The sequence below is a fragment of the Camarhynchus parvulus genome, chromosome 14, assembly GCF_901933205.1.
Source record: "Camarhynchus parvulus chromosome 14, STF_HiC, whole genome shotgun sequence".
In the NCBI taxonomy this organism is placed as follows: Eukaryota; Metazoa; Chordata; class Aves; order Passeriformes; family Thraupidae; genus Camarhynchus; species Camarhynchus parvulus.
In genome coordinates, this window is record NC_044584.1 from 3,530,629 (window position 1) to 3,547,383 (window position 16,755).

Sequence of the window (16,755 nt, forward strand, 5' to 3'; positions counted from 1 at the left end):
TTACCTGGTCTTAAACAGACCTTGGGAAATACATGAGCAAGATTATGATGTGGCAGTCTGTCCCTCATGGCTGGCAGCCAGTTTGCGAACTCAGGAGTTTCTTCCCACACATGTCAATGGATCAAAGATTGACACACAGAAGGAAATGTGATGTTAAACAAAAGTTTTTCAATAATATCTACTGAAAATAGTTCAAGAATAATTTTAGGAGTAACTGACTTGTGAAGAGTCAATCTACAAGGAATCCTAAAAGTCTATTTTTATAAATGCTGTTGCTTTAGACATAATTCTGCAGCCATGTAGTTTTTATTTTGCCCTACCCTATGATTTCCCCCTTCCTTGATCTGCAGGTGTGGAGGATGCTGAAACAGCATTCTTGTCTTACATGAGGAGGATGCTTCATGCTGCCAACCCATGTCCTTACCCAGCTGTGCTGGGCAGACAGAGACCCTGACATGCAGTCACCTGCTCAATGCATCCCAGTGGGATGGGGAAGAGAACTGGAAGGGTGTCTTAAGTTGCAAATGCAAGATGTACATTTCTGTTCTGGTTTTCTCTTAGAAATGCAGTGATGGTTATTCTGGCTGGACACCTGATTGATAAACTGGGAAATTGTTGTCAATTCTGGGATTCAATTAATTTATTCATGTACTGAAGTGGAATGTCAGGCTGCCCTTTCAATGCATTCAAATAGTTCAAAGGGATGATTCAAGGTTCCACTGTAGTAACACCACAGAGGCGTGAAGGGTAAGGACAGCTCTGTGGGTGGGTGTGATGGTCAGCTAAGCAACTGAGACATTCATCCTTTGACCACTGACTTAAACTGAATTGACACAGCATGGCAGTAACCACACTTTTTGCTGACACAGATGTAACAGAGACTAGTATTACATGTTTTTGATGGGACAAACTGATAAACAGGATTCTGCTCCCAGCTCTGGCATTTGCTCTGGTGTTTGCTGAAAGCTAAGACCAAGCACTCCCAGCAGATGCAGTCACATTTTTTGTGTCTCATTCTGCTGTGTCTTAAGTTGCAAACACAAGATGTGACTGGGAGTGTGTATTTTATTGTCATCTGTCAGAGTTGGGGCAGTTATCTTCTGTTAATTGGGCCACCTGTTAAAACCAGGTGGGGCAGTTTTCTTTATCTCTTCCAGACCCACCCTGCCTGCAGGAGACATCTTCTGTTACTGGGCCATTGAGTCTCACTGCCTGGCTGATAAAATGATTCCATCATCCCATCCCATTGGGAGATGCTCCTCCCACGGGGAGGAGCCAAGCATTCCTACCTGGATAGAATCTGACATTTGGAACACCACAGCAGCCTTTTCCCACTGGATTCCCAGAGGAAGACCAGGGTCATCTACAGCACCCCTGGACCTTCAGAGGAAAACTCCACCCTTCTCCAGGATCCCTGCTCCAACAGAACCACAGCTGGCACTGCAGGAGGGCTGCAGTGAATGGGACTGAATGGGACTGTGCCACCACCCTGGGTGGTGCCAACACCACAGGGTGCCAGGTCCTGTTCTGACTCTTGTCAGTGTTGTCTTGTATTACTGCATTTTTATTTTTATTTTCCCTAATACAGAACTGTTATTCCTACTCCCATATCTTGGCCTGAGAGCCCCTTAATTTCAAAATTATAACAATTCAGAGGGAGGTGGTTGACATTTTCCATTTCAAGAGAGGCTCCTGCTTTCCTTAGCAGACACCTGTCTTTTAAAACCAAGACAAAGGGCAAGAGGGCAAAAGTGAGTAAAAAAGCCACAAAGACTTGTAGGTTGCAATGCAGAATATAAATATGTGAAAGGGAACAAAAATGAAGGGAAAACCCACACCAAGTGATGCACAAGCAATCACTGACCATCAACAGACTTATGTCCACCTGGTCCCAGGCAATGATCACCATGGATACCTTGGAAAAACCTCCTCCCCAGCTTACTTGCTGAACATGATGCGAGATGGTCACATCTCACAGCAGACACCAGGGAGCATATATTTTCATAGGGTAACTGGCATTGTGCCAGCGTCGAACCATGACATTTTTGGTTCCCCTGACCAGGAATCGAATTTTGGGCAAGTGATAAGATTCAACTGTGAGATGGGATCAAAGAGGAATAAGAGCAAAGCATCTGTTAGGTTAAGGTGGATTGATAGTAAAAATCTAGGGATATTTTTTTATTGTTTTAAGTAGAAGTGTGTTTCATGTAATTTTGATAATAATTTTGGAATTGTGCATTCTCAGAGGTGAAGGGTGGAGTGTCCCGGTGTCACAGACATTTCTTTTATGAAAAATCCTCTCTTAGGATTTTCCTGCTGAAGCTGAGAAGTTCAGCAACCAGACATAAACAATAGGTTATCTGCTGCTGTGGAATGTGGCAGGTCTGCCTGGATTGGCCCAGTTTGGATGTTTGGGGTTGGTGACCAATCCAGAACTGAGATCTCTCGGACACAGTCTGAGAGAGCTGGTTTGTTATTCATTCTTTACTTTCTATTGTTAGGTAGCTAGCAGCTTCTGGAAACTCTCCTTTCTTTTTCTTTTTAGTATAGTTATAATAGATGTATATATCATAACTTAATAAATCAAGCCTTCTGATCATGGAGTCCACCTCGTCTCTTCCTTCACCCTGAAACCCTTGTGACCACCGTCAACATCCCGGTTTGCAAAGGAAGTGACTTTTTTGGGATGCTGTGGTCAAACCAATAGGTTTGAATTTGGCACCTGGTGTGGGCACTGAGGACATGGATACGCCTCTGACAGCACAGGGAGTTAAAACCAGAGAATTCCCAGGGGAAGCTCTCTTGGTTCAGGTGGGTGACGGAGGTCAGAGCTGCCCTGCCCAGCTGCGGGCTGGGTGCGGGAGGGGAAGCCATGTGGCCGGGTGAGGTGAGCCGGGCCTTGGACAGAGAGGGGAGGTGAAGGCCCCTGCAGGATGGAAAGGTGGAGGAGCACTGAGAGGCATCAGGCAGCCTCCCCAGAAAGAGAGAGAGCCTATGCCTGTGCTTGTGCCACCTTAAAATTTGATATCTTGTGTGGGCAGCATGGGTGAGAAGGAGAAGGGGGTTGGTGGTGCAGTGAGAAGGTGCCTGGCAGGGTCATCGTGGGAGTTCTGGACAGGCAGAGCCTGAGATTTTAACCCTTTTCTTGGATGATGGAAACCTTACAAATGCTGATCCTCTTAGAGCTGAATGAGAAGCGAGATAGAGATGAAATAGGAGGAAATGGGATAGTGTGATGCAAGTTTGTGCAAGTGGAAGATATCTGAGAGAAGTTGAAAAGAATCCTAGGTGGGAGGAGATGATGGAGTGTCCTTTGGCTGGACTCTTCTTGTATAGCCATGGACAGAATCATTTTTCCTGTGACACAGAGACTGCAGTTAGGGGGAGGCAATGGCTTGGAGCCAAGAGAGTGCAGTGATGTTATGTGAAGGAGTGGCATGAACAGAGACGACAGGTGAGGAGGGTGGTGGTGCCCTCGATCTTCACTGAAGGAGAAGATCTCTGTTCTTGAGACCCCTCGGCCCCAGGGGGAGAAATCTGGGGGGGGACAGGTGTCCTGAAAGCGAGAGACTGTGCTCTTTTTGGAACTGGGCAAAGCATCCTTAAAAAGGGAAACCCTAGAAGCAGCCCTGGTCCATGTGCAGTGGTGAGAGCACCGGATATGGAAGGAAGATGTCACGATGGCAAATGATCTCCAGGTGGTGCCACGTGTGACATGGAAACACAAGAGGTCTCAACTGTGTTTCCAGGGGAAGCCTATGGTACAAGAGGGACTCCTCTCTCCTTGATGAACTGAGAATTGATTATCTAAAGGGTGGTGATGAACTGAGTTGGTGATCTGAGGGGTGGTAACTGAATTGAGAATCCAAGGTTTTGTCTTATTGTGATGTATTGGAAATTTGGTGGGGGGAGGAGGAATGTTTTTAGAAGGTTTTCATTCTGAGTTCTGTGTGTGTTTCTTTTTACATATAGTTGTAGGTTAATAAAGTTTTCTTTTTTTTCTTTATTCCTAAGTTGGAGCCTGCTTTGCTGTATTCCTGGTGTCCTGGTTTAGGGCAAATTTGGTGGACAATTTCCAAAGGAGGGCCCCCCTCCAGAAAGCAAACCTACACGGCCCCTCCCCACAACTGGTTCGGGAAGAATTCCTCAGAGAGAAGTGGAAAGAACCTGTTTATTTAACAGGCACAGCACCCCCCAGCACACAGAATGAACAATACCGGATGACACCGCTCTGAAAAAGATGACAAATTCAGAAAGTCTCTCTCTGGGGGGTGGTCGCCCTGTTCTCAGTCCCTCTGGCGCTGGGGCAGCTGCTGCAGGTCACAAGATGCCAACTCTCCATGTTCCCAGGTCCCAGTCTGGAGCAGGTTCGAGATGGTTGAAAAAAGGAGAGGAGAAACAGTCCAGGAAGCAATTTGGACTGTTTAGCTAAACTAGCTAATGAGTAGAAGCAAAAAGCAAGCAGAAGCAAAGAAGAAGCAGGAGCGAGAGAGCAAAGCAAAAAGCAAAAGCAAAAAAAAAAGTGAAAGCAGCACTAGCTACAGCCTGGCCTCTGTGTCCCTTACAAGAAAAACCCAAACAAAACTTTCACTCTTCAAAGCCAGTCTTAAAGGCACAGAACATAATAACCCACAGAAACAGAACATATGAATGGGGATACAAGCATCATAACGTCACCCTAGGACACCTGGTCACATCTCACAGCAGACACCAGGGAGCATATATTTTCATGGAGGCACTGTCATTGTGCCAGCGTCAAACCATGACAATCATCTACAGCTATAGCTATATCTATCAATATCATCTATATCTATATCTACATTTTAGAAATATTTTCTGTATATATTGTGTGTGTATATGGGAGTATCTATCATTATATATATTGCATAATGTTCCATGTTATATCTATGTAAATTTTATATGGTATTTTCACATTTATGACATATTGCCCTCTCCCTCCTTTCAATCCTTGGATAACAGGCTGCGTGAATTTCTTGTGTAGAATTAACTTAGTTTTTGGATTTTACTATTTTTCCTCCTTTTTAGCACCAGCTCCTAAGTGACCTGGAATATAGATTGGTAGTGGATTTGCTTTCTAAGCCCTTAGTGAGAATGAGGATATAGGACTAGTGATGGAGAGGTCAGATACTCATGAAAGATTTGTAATGGTCGCATGAATGTTTGTACAGATTCAGGCTACCCTGTGTCTAGAAGAATCTCTAGGCTGTTTTTAGTAAGGAAAGGGACAGGCGTAAAAATACTTCAGGTGCTTAATCCATTAATTTTCTCAACATGGCCAGGTTTAATACTTCCTCCTGAATCTCCACGTCAGCAACTCTGGTGTCTGTGCTGTTGTGAGAACTTCCCAAGAGATAATCAGATCTAATAGACATGACTGATTAAAAACCTATGATCCAGAAACCATTTGGGATGTCAGTCTGAACCTTCAACAATAGTATTTTCCATCAGTGTTGCTATTTCCATCCTGTATCTAGTAACAAGCCCTTATGGAGTAGATGAGGTGTGGGCTTTTACACGGGAAATAGAGGAAGGAGAGAAAAAAAATTAAAACCGAAGAAGCAACAGTGCATCAGAAACCTCATCTACTCACAGCAATTATGGCACAAAAACCAGACCAAACCAGATAGAGACTAGCATTCTTCTTCCATTATTGCTTCAAGGAAGACTAATATTTGTTAAGAAAAATCAATTAGCTGACAAGTAAGACGGAGATTCTGAACACAAGCTATGGAAATCATCCTTGAAGAAACCCTTTGAGGAGGAGGATCCATGATGGCTTGTAAATCCTGGAGCATGTTTGTCAGAAGCTGGTTTACTCAAGATTTACCTTAGGTTCTACCTTGTAAGGATATATATGAGTTTAGTATTGTCTCCTGGCTATTGGGCCTCTTATGTTCTGTCAAATCCCAGTCATCTTAATAATTAACTTGAATTTATAGATGCTCAGTCATTCTGATTTTCATTTGAACTATTACCAGGTTCCTTCACTTGTGCATCCATAAATATATCATAATAACATTTTGCCTTGGCTGTAAATTTATTGCAAAATGGTAGCACTTTTGTTATTTTCTAGAGCTCTTGGAAGTCCTGGTTTTAGTCCTCTCATAAAAACCTATGCAAAGAATTGTAGTTTTAATGTAAGTTTTACAGAAAACTCCCTGGAAGTAATATCAAGTCGTCCTCCTGCCCCTGATCTTCTTGTGCCAGTTTTTTTCTGATTTAATGGATTTAATTTTCTATCTGAAAACAGGCAATCTCTCCTGGTATATGCTTCCCCTTGTTTATCTGGATTTTCTATCAACAAGCTCTCAGTCTCAGGGATTCCTTAAGTGTTATAAACAGTCCTTTAACATTTAACTTATTGAAGCATATGTCATTATTTGCATCCTGTTCCCAAGTTATTACTTTACATGAGAGAAAACAGCAAGATTTGGTTTGTGACATGTATTAAACCTTTTTGAAAAAAAAATTCTCTTCAGTCATGAATAGTCAGGTTAAAGTACAGTTGTAGTATAGGTAACATTTTCAGGCAGGAGAGGGATTTTATTTTTTCAGGTGTTATACTTAATTTTGCAATAAAATGTGTGTTTCCTCTGAAAACAGAGGCAGCAGGAGGGTTATTATGTAGTAGTTCAACATACTTTGCCATCTCCTTCTGATGGCTGTCTGTTATTCTCACTGATGAGCCCATGTCTCCTCTCAGGCTCGCAGGGTCCCCAGGGGATATTCTGCTGCCAGATCTCCCTTCACTACTGCTACTGTCCGAGGCTTATCAGTGATATGTGCTGCTGACGTTGGGGCTGAAAGGGAGGAAAATCCCAAAGCATGTAACAAATAGCAGGAAGGAGAAGTGTTCACAGTGGCAGGAAACCCCATGTTGGTGCGTGTTTGTGTGCTTCAGTGTCTGAGTGTTGGTGAATGTTTGTGAGCTTCGGTGTATTTTTTCCTGTGATGTCCTGCTGCTGTGAGAGCTCTCTTTCATGTAATTAATAAATCCCCTTCCCTGGCATTGCTGTTCCACTTGCTGTAGTTCATCCCAGCTAGCTTAGAGACCATCCCTCCCACAGGTTCAGCACAGACACAAACTCACTATGGATTTACTATGGCACCGAGTTAAGCAGACATGTTAGTTAATTATATTCTTTGTTCTTGTCACATTTCCCTTTTTGCTGAGTGTCTAATAAAGGCAACTTGACTCTTTGGTACTTGTCCTACACCCTTTATTGCCATATGTGGATGCCAGCTGGTCAGGGAGACAGAAACGACAATTGTTTCTCACAGTGGCTTGTAAGAATTTTTAGGAAGCAGGAAGAATGTGATAACTTGTTAGTATAAACAATCTGCATGTGGTGTTTCTCCACCTTGTTTTCCTGTTCTTCTCAAGAACAGTGTGTGAGAAAAATATTTTTTATTAACTAGCCAATCAAGTGGAATGTATCGTATCAGTCTATAAAAACCAAAGATTCTTTTGTAATAAAATATTTTATCCTTTTGTGCTGGGTTCCGTGGGTTTCTAGGCTTTATATGAGTCCAACTCGGCCAGCCCGAACTCAAGCCCAGCACGGAACCAGCATAGACGAAGGACAAAAGACGAGAAGGGCTCTTCCCCACGTGGGTGCAGGTATCCGTTTATTGGCTTAAGGCAGGACACTCAGGTGGTACGACCACCCAGGCATGAAAGAGGGTGCGGTCCCCTTGCAGTGGGGTTTTGTGCCCAGGGGAGAGGGGGACGGGGAAAGAGGACCGTGGCCAATGGGATGCCAATGGGGAGGGGTCACCCGTGGGACAGACCACCGAACCAGGTATGGAAAGGGACACCTGCGGGAGAGACCATCTGATAGGAAGGGGGACCACACCATCCAGTGACTCAGTAATATTTCTCCTATCACCTAGTGCAAGGACAACTAAATGCAATACAACACTTGCATTTGGGTCGTTCATCTGTTCTTGCGTCATTCTTGGCAAAAGAGTAACAACCATACCTGAGCATCTGTCTGTCACCTGAAATTTGTTCTGAAGGTCTCTTTTAGAGGCAGCTGAGGTTTCTGGTTTCTCTGCTAGAGTCTGATCTCCTTCATGCATTGTGTCTTGGGGTAGTTTTCTATCCCCTGACCGTCTGCTCTAGGCCCAGGAATGGTTGCTGTAGGTTTAAGGTGAGTTTGGGGCAGGGGGGAGCCCTTGGGCTCTTGCGGGGGCATTTCCAAACCTCACTCCCCAGGCGTCCATGGTGTGAGAAGAGCGGGCTCTTTTCGTTGCTTAGTTAGCTTGGGTTTTTTGTTAGCCTAGGCAGAAAAGCTTTTCCCTTTCCCCGGGCCTTGGAGGCTGTGGCAACAATCCCTCGGTGGCCTTTCTTTTTCTCTTGAACTGTTCGGTTTGGTTTGGTCAGAGAGGACTATTGACGAGAGAAGCGGGAGAGCCGAGCAGCTGGTCCGTCCTGGCCCCAGACCTCAGGAAAGCCGACCCACTGGACGAAGGGACCCTAAATCCACCAGCTTCACGTGCTGTAAAGAGGAGACCAGAGATGCATCAGGTTCCCATATGTTTTTTCCCCCGAACTGCTGCGTGTTATAAATAACTGATGTTTGTTCATCAAAATATGTAATGTAACTATAAGTCACAAGCTTTGTATACTTAACAGGAAATCTTGTAACTGCACAAGCCATGAATGCAGACAATAATCAATAGCTTGCAAGCTGTGTTTAACAGGAAAAGCACAGACCCTCGATAAGCACAGCAGGAAGTCCCACCAGGATAGGAATCCGCTCGCTTGCAAAATACAGAAAGGTCGGCTGAGAAGCAACCCACGACCACCAAGAGGCAGGAAAAGACCCCTAGCAACAGACCAGAGCAGGCGCATGTACGCAGAAGAAAGAGCAGATAAAAGACGAACTCAGGGGGTGGGAAGGGCGGGCCTTGGGGAGCAGAGACTCCCAGCCTGTCCAGTGCGCTGAACTTGCTCGTTATCCTTGCTCAATAGATTCTCAGTTGGTATTCTGATTGGCTCAGAGAATTCTTGATTGGCTTAGAGAATTCACAAACTTAACTTATAACACTGCGTGAAGTTGGTTTTTTTCTTCCCTGAGACAAAAGCCATTTTTTGCCATTTTTCTCCCTCCTCCCCGCCATGTGGTCAGCCGTAGTTTGTTTCTTGCTTCTTTTTTTTTTTTAGGGGGGGGTGGTGGTGGGAGTGGTGGTGTTTTTTCTTTTTTTAAGTGTTGGGGGTTTTTTTCCTTTTTTTCCCCTGGTGTGGGTGTGGTATGGTTCTGACAATTCAATATCTAGTATTTATTCACTTTTTTCCTGCGCCGTGTAGACACTTGGTTTGTCAGTAAATGGCTGGATTTTCCCACTTTCATCCATTAACATTAATTTCTTATTTGTCGGAAGAAATTGCTGAAACCCTTTTCTTCAGAGGAAACATTAATTCCAGAGCGTTTTCTCTTAAACTTGTCTCTAATCCGAGACATATTGCTTTGTACAAAGCAATGAAATAAATGGGGATGTTGCTGTAAATTTTTGAGCCACTAAGGTGTGTGCAGCTGCACCTTCCTGCTTGAAGAAATTGTCCTCAGCCAGGCCTGTCTGCCCCTGCAGCTTGTCAGCTGAGAGTACAGCAGGAAAAGTGGGGCAGGGGTTGGAGTCCGGGACAGGGAAAAGAAAGCAGCATGCAGGTACTGAATATATGCACAAAAGTGACACTGGCTATCTCCCATCCTACTCCATTCATCTTTCTGTCTCTCACTGGATGGAACACTATTGGGTGCAAAGGGTTACTACAAAACATTTTAGAAGCAGCCAGCACTTCTGCATATTTTACTACACTTTTTAGCTCTTTCTTAGTTTAACATGAGATACCTGTTCCTAGCAGAGGCTACGGTTTATGTATAACATAGCTTGCTTTTTCTGTCCACTCTATACTGTATAGGGCAGGGAGTGAAATGTGTAAGATCAGCAGGCTAGAACATCTTGGCCTTGTTATAAATGATCAATCAAAAGCCAAATTATCAAAAATGCGAAAAGATTTTTTTATCTTTTTCTGCAACTGAAATACAGTCCTCAAATCCACCACAGCCAAAGAGATGGCATCAAGCCCGGGTTCGGCGCTGGCTGAACCTGGATCCGACCTCTATCGCATCGGACCCTTCCCCGTTCACGAGAGCCGCTTCTTGCGGGGATGTTTTATACAGTTTATTGTGCCTGAGGCGGAGGAGTCCCAGTTTCTTTTGCAATGCTGCATATTCATAGTTGGTTCTTTCACTGTGCAGAGCTGGACAATAGCCGTTTCCTGGTTGATAGCCAGCGTTGATTGAATCCCGGGAAGTCGCGTATTCACATGTATCTTTCTGGCGACTTCGGCTATCTTGATCGATGTTATCAACAGGGCGATGATCGCTCTTAGGCATCTTCCGATGGCTCGGGATAACAGTGATCATCGCGCTGGGTGCGTCTATTCATAAGTTAACTGCCGATTGTTCTCCTGCCGCCTTCAGAAATTTTGGAATTCGAATAGACGTCTTCCTCTTGGGCTGCTTGTGGTCAGAGACTTGTTTGGATTTCACAATCTTTATAAAATACTTTCTTTTATAGCATGAATTATTTCCCAACATATATTACAGCCTCATTCAGGAAATCTTGTTTACCTTCAGTTCAAGGTCTATTCGTTGTTTTAATATGCATGAAAAAACTAATAAAGCTTGCATGCAAGTTAATAGAAAGAAACCAACTCTGAACTTACACTTTTGTATGCACTTCTGATGTTTATATCCACTGTGAATGTTATTATCACTTTCCCTGAAAAGCACACTTTGATATCAATAACACAGCAATGGGAATTAGTGGAATACAGGGCTGGAAGACAGGACCTCTATCCTACAGTTCCTTGGAGTAGATCCCACTTCACTTAAGGTTTGGCAATTAGCACAATGCTGCTCCACTCAACCATCATTTCCTGATAGATGACAGAGTTCTCAGGGGACCTTCAGTTGTGAGTGTTGGGGACAAGGTAGGTAGTGCACAAGTCCAGCAGTTTATTGTTACAGATCAAAAAGTGGATGGTAACTGGATATGTGCTAATTTGGGGGACTGTGGCAAAAGGCATTTGCTTTAGGCACAGATGCCATTTTTAACATTGTCTAGAAGGCAGGGGAGAAAATAACTTTTCTGTTGCCAAACCACCTCAGCACAGAAATGAGCAGGGCACTTCAACCTTCATCAAATCAGAGGATTAAAAATGTTACAGCAAAATTTATAAATCTGTGTTTTGATCAAAATGTTGTAAAAAATATAACTATCTGAAGCATTTCAAATACAGAATCACACTGCTTATAGTGAATTCACCTCTGCTTTCTTATGTTCTTTAAAGAAGTTAAATAAAATAGAGTATGAAGAAAGAGTTGGAGTTGCTTTCAGGGATGCAGAAATCCATGTTTGTGAATCTTGGGGGTTTCACCCAGAATGAAAGTTGCTTTCACTAATGTTTCATGAACACCAAGCAAAACTTCTCCTGAGCCTTCCCTACAAGGCCTGACTTCCCCTTCTACTTCCCTTTCCCTTTTCCTTCTATTCCCTTTCCCTTTCCCTTTCCCTTTCCCTTTCCCTTTCCCTTTCCCTTTCCCTTTCCCTTTCCCTTTCTCTTTCCCTTTCCCTTTCCCTTTCCCTTCTATTTTCTGTTCCCTTTTCCTTTCCCATCCTCTGCACACTGAAGCATTGGGTACAGCACTCTCAGAAACTTCCAAACACCTCCTTGATGTAACATTAGTGTTGAACAGGGAGCAGCAGCCTGAGATCCTGCTTGGTATTTTCACAGTCTTGCCTGGTTGAACATGTTTTTATTTTGTTTATTTTGCACACTTATACCAGTGCCACTTATTACACTGAAGCAATATAAAGGATTAGAGGGAACACACCAGCATATTCACCTGTTTCTCTGTTGGTTAGAGAAAGCAAAATGCTACACTGAAGCCATTAATTACATTTTGACTAACAGGAGTATTGTTTGCCAAACGATGATGGAGTGCTCAGATGGACACAGCTAGTCTATACAAAAATTTCCTGGTTGTGAATGTATCCAACCCATAGTTTTATCTTTTTTTTTTCAGCCCATTTAATTAATAAAACTCTATAATAATGTAGACAACTACATAGAGTCTGCAGTCAGACAAGAACAGAAGAAACAGAAATAGTAGAGTCTGTGGTCTCTGAGTACCTAACAAGGATGATGTCTGATTTGAGATAGCTTCTGATTCACTCCAATGCTGAGCTAAGAGTCACCTCAGAGACTGACTCAGTGAGGTGGGTATGTGGGGAATTGCTCCTCCTAACACGCTAACCCAGCACTTTTACACAGCATAATATATGGTTAAATGTCATGCATATTCATTACATTCCTTGCAATAGGAGTGGTTATACAAATCAATTCTCAGAAGTTATTAATATCATTAGCATATGTGACACAGAAGCACAGTGTATTCTGGTGGTTGCATTGAAGAAGGCTCTGGGTCTTCCTCAGGGGTTGTTCTGCCAAAGACTGGCAGTCTTCCTCACTTTGTGCTTTTCACCTTTCTGAAGCATGCCCAGTCCTTTGCTGGCTGGTTACACGTTTTCTGTGCCAGTTTCAACAGGTTTTGTTCCTTTCATCTTGACAAGGTACATTCTGTTTCTCTTATCTTAACAAAGCTAAGGTGCATCCTGCTTCTTAGGCTTGTGATTAATATTTGCTGACTCACTAGTTTACTCATAGTTACATGAGCTAACTGTTGGTCAACTGCTTTCACCCTGTGGCTGTAAACTAAAAATGAAAACTTTAAAGGTGGACATACTGATAAAGATTTCCAAGATACATGGCAGGTTGTCTATTTAAAAATAAAGGCTAACAATCTGTATAACACACATTTACTGGCCAAAGCACCAGTCACCACCAGTCACAGTTCAGAAATTACTTGACAAATGAGGTTTTGTAAAACTACCACAATGGGTTTTCCTGACCTTAACAAATATGGAATAAGCTTCTGAACTTCATTAAACTATTTTGAAAGGAATGAGGGACTTGTCTTTACAAACAAAATGTAGATCTGCTGGTAAATAAAGCTAGATACTAAGAGATAAAAGAAACAATGGGAAGGATTCCACTGACTGATAAATGGAATGAGAGATTTGTCTTTACAAACAAACTGGAGGTCTGCTGATAAATCAAATTGAATACTGAGAGATGAAAGAAACAATGTGAAGAACCATAAATTCTGTGAAGAATTCCACTGAGTGACACAAGAAAAAGACAAAGGGGGGGTTATACATTAGAAGAAGGTCTTATGTATTAGGCATTTCAGGTATTGGGCGTTTTAGAAAGTCTGTACCTGTCAAGTACCTCAGCCAATGGGGAAAGAAAGAGTGACATGCGGCCAGGAAATCAGGATAAAAAGGAGGCTGTGTCCTCCAAATATTGAGAGACCCCAGGGGAAATGCCCCATGACCTCTCCCTTTATTCAAATAAAGTTACAAGACTCCTCTGTCTCCCTTTTGGACATAAACCTCTGGTGTTTGTGCATGAATTTTCCTGACAATTTGAAGCCAAATCACAAACTCCTTTTAAAATTTTAAATAGGAATGCCACTAACCAGTTCTTATTCTAGACAGAGATAAACCTTTTAAAAAAGGTTTTATACACTCCTATCCCAGGAGCTAAAGCTTGTCAGTCACCCCTCCAGATACTACTGCCTTATTGAAAGAAAGCACAAGTAGTTCCTGCTGTCCATGTATTTTTAAACAAGAATAATCACTTGTAGATGTTATAGATGATAATATAATGTTGGTTTTTGCATTCATAGATTAGCTTTTTGCATCACAAGTATTTTGATACAGAACAATTTATACTTACTTTTAACTACTTTAAATAGTAGTAAATAGTATAATCTGTCAGTTTATGTATGTGTCAAAAATAGGTTAGAAACTGTTGTAAAATAGTTGATAATTGTTAAGCATGTACTGTTAGTTTGGTTATGGTAAAAGGGGTTAAAAGGGTAGTTATAAGAAATATGCTACTCAACGTACCATAATACACCTAAGTAAAGTGCACCTCCTCCCAAGTGAAAGAGCCAGCCTGGACAGGACTGTAATGGGCCAATCAAGTGCCTTCAAACTTCATGCAAATGAAGGATCCAAAAAGAAACCAATCCAAAGGGACAAAAAACAGGATAAGAAGGGGCTTCTGACCCACTGAATCTGGGCTGCTCCACCTGGAATATCGGGGACATCACTGCTCAAGGAGCCCCAGCGCCGGCGCTGCAGCATCCTCGACAGGAATGCTCCTGCTCAGCCTGCAGGTCCCTTGCTTTAAGTCTTTTTATTATAATAAATGCTGAAATCACTTTTAGTACTGGGAGCATGGTCCCGTTTTTAACATATGTACTGTATAGTTCATATGAATAGTAGTGTGATAAATATATTGTAGGCTTTAGCAAAATGTTAAAATAGAGACTAAAATACTTTTATGTAACTAACTCAGAGAAAGGTATAAATCAGTTCTGTTTCTTACATCTGCGGACTGGCCTCTCCAAGTGATAACAGTGACAAAAAACAGAGCATAAGCATCCAGGAAAGATTTATTGACTCTGCGCTATCAGGGAGTGTATCAGGGAGAAACAACAGAATAGAACTACAGGAAGAAATAAAATATACAGACCTAATCTACAGAATATCCTGCAGACAAGTCAGAGGTTAAAACCAAACAAGAGTTCCTGGAACATCAAAAACTCAAAGGAATGTTTAATAATGTAGAAAGTAATTGTGAGAAACAACTGTTCACTTCAAAAATTTTAAAAGGTTTATTCAACCTTAGCAAAAGTGCAACAAAAGGACGAAATAAGGAAAAACAGCATATCCTAGGTTACAATATTAAGATGTATTCTATTCCCATCCTCAAGAGCTGTTGAAACCAGGAGGGGCATCATTTTTTCTTTATCTGCTGTTAATGGGCCTATCAATGCCTTTCCCCATGACTCAGAGATAACTCCCTTCAGGAGCCATTTCTTTTTAATGGACCCACCACATGACTCAGAGAATAACAGCCCATTGTGAGATGCTCCACCCAGGGGGAAAGAAGCTAAGCATCCCCACCTGGATATAATCTGGGATTTGGGACAGAACAGTTAGTCTCTCTACTGGATTCCCAGAGGAACAGCCATATTTCCTACCGGATCTTCAGAGGAAGACGACACCCTTTCTACAGGATCACTGCTCCAACATAACCGCATCTGCCACTCCAGGAGGACTGCAGCCACCAATCCAACTGGACTGCCGCCAACACCCTGACCAACAGGGTGTCAGGTTGTATTCTGTAAGACCGTGACTCGGACGGGCTGTGTGGGTCCACTCCGACTAGCTATTGACCGTAGCCCACACGACCTTACATAGACAAAAGCAAAAGACAAGAAGCGCTCTTCTCCCCGTCCTCTGTTTATTGACTTGCTAGGAGACACCTCAGGCTCTGGTGACTCCCCAGGTGAGAAAGAGGGCGTGGCCTGACGGCGGGAGACTTTTATACCTGGGGGAATGGGGGGCGGAGGAGGAGGCCCACAGCCAATGGGATACCAGTGAGGAGTGGCGAGGGGAGGGGTAACCCAGGAAGTGACCACTGTGGGGGTAGTGGGGTGGGTGAGGGAAAGACCATGTGATGGGGGGAAGAACAAACCATGTGATAACATCAACTATTCAGTGCAATATAAGGACCACGCAGTGCAAAACCTCTAATCACCCAGTGCAAAACAACAACTAAATAAACTGTTTAGTACAATACAACAGTATTCTGACTTTGTCAGTGGTTTTTCTTTTGTATTATTGCATGTATTTTGGTTTTCTTTTCCCTTTTCCTAATAAATTGTATTTCTGATTTGGAGTCTCTCACTGGTTTTGCTTTCAAACCAGAACACAGCGCTGGAAGCCTCCCATGGCTGCCTACCACGTGGCCATCTCGTCTTCAAGATGGATAATTTGCCTTTTTTATTGCTAGCCTCTCCTAGAGCCTTGTCAGTCAACTCCTACCTTGCTGTCCAGTGGTAGAGGTCGCTTTCTTACATTCTGATTGGAGGTCAGGTGCTGCCATAGTAACAAGCCAACCTTCCTAAATCCCCAGATTACCAAGACCATCCCATGATAACACATAGTGGGGGGAGGGAGCACATTGCAGTATCATAACTGTACATTTATAAAACTTGTTTTAACATACATATAATGTTCACCCCTTAATTGTGAGAGTCAACCATTCACTCATCTATAACATAATGAATATGCATGTAACCCCAGCAATGTAACTGTATATAGAGAACACGATTTTAAGCTACCAGTGTGGTCTTTGGCCAAAAGCACCCCAGCACTGAATTCTTCTTTTATCCAGTATTAAACTTTAAAAGATTTTAGAAAGTGAACTCTGTTTCGCACATAAAACCTGGTTTACATAAATTCTTTCTCTACCACAACTGTCCTATGTTATTGTGGTCCATCTTTTGCTGCAGCTCAGTACTAATTGAAGGTGAATTCTAGGTACTAAAAACAAGTTCATATTTTCGTTGGTTGTGTGCCATCAAAGTAGAAACCTAATGTTAGGAATTTTTTCCCCCTCAGGGAATTTTCTCCCATCTGTTGTCTAAGAGATAATAATGACCAGCACTTAAGAGAGACAAAAGTGCCCAAGGTGAGGGGAAGGGGTGCGGCTGGCTGCAGACTTAGCCGGGGGCTTTTCTC